The sequence below is a fragment of the Eurypyga helias genome, unplaced genomic scaffold (genome assembly GCF_000690775.1).
Source record: "Eurypyga helias isolate BGI_N326 unplaced genomic scaffold, ASM69077v1 scaffold21583, whole genome shotgun sequence".
Lineage (NCBI taxonomy): Eukaryota > Metazoa > Chordata > Aves > Eurypygiformes > Eurypygidae > Eurypyga > Eurypyga helias.
The window spans coordinates 6182-6648 of record NW_010240815.1 but is presented as its reverse complement, the minus strand read 5'-3'; positions in this window follow the sequence as shown (position 1 = coordinate 6648).

Here is a 467-nt window from a genome sequence, read left to right as displayed (position 1 = left end):
GAGATAACTCACGATGTACCAGGGGCCTGACAACATGAAGTACAGGTAGAGGTGGAGTATCCCTGCCAGCATCAGCACACACAAGAGCCTGACCAAACCCCTCAGCCCGGCTCGCACCTACAAAATCAAGGGGATCAGTAGCACATCCGGCAGCAGATCTGCCGTTAGGTCAGCAGCCTGAAAAGCCCCGAACTCAGCGCCTGCATCAGCCACCACCACATTGTTTTCCAGGGCTTATCACACACTGCGATCTGTTTCTTAAGTCCCCCGGGCCCCACGTTGGGCGCCCAAAAGAACTGTCGTGGAGAAAGAAACACCTCCATCAGCCCGGGAGCCGAGAGCAGGGACAGGAAACACCCTTTCACACCCCGACTCCTAGATCAATCTGCGCAGCAAAAGACGCTCCTTCTGCACTAAGCACACACCACGACGTCCCGACAGAGACCCCGCGGGACCCCTCGCCGGCA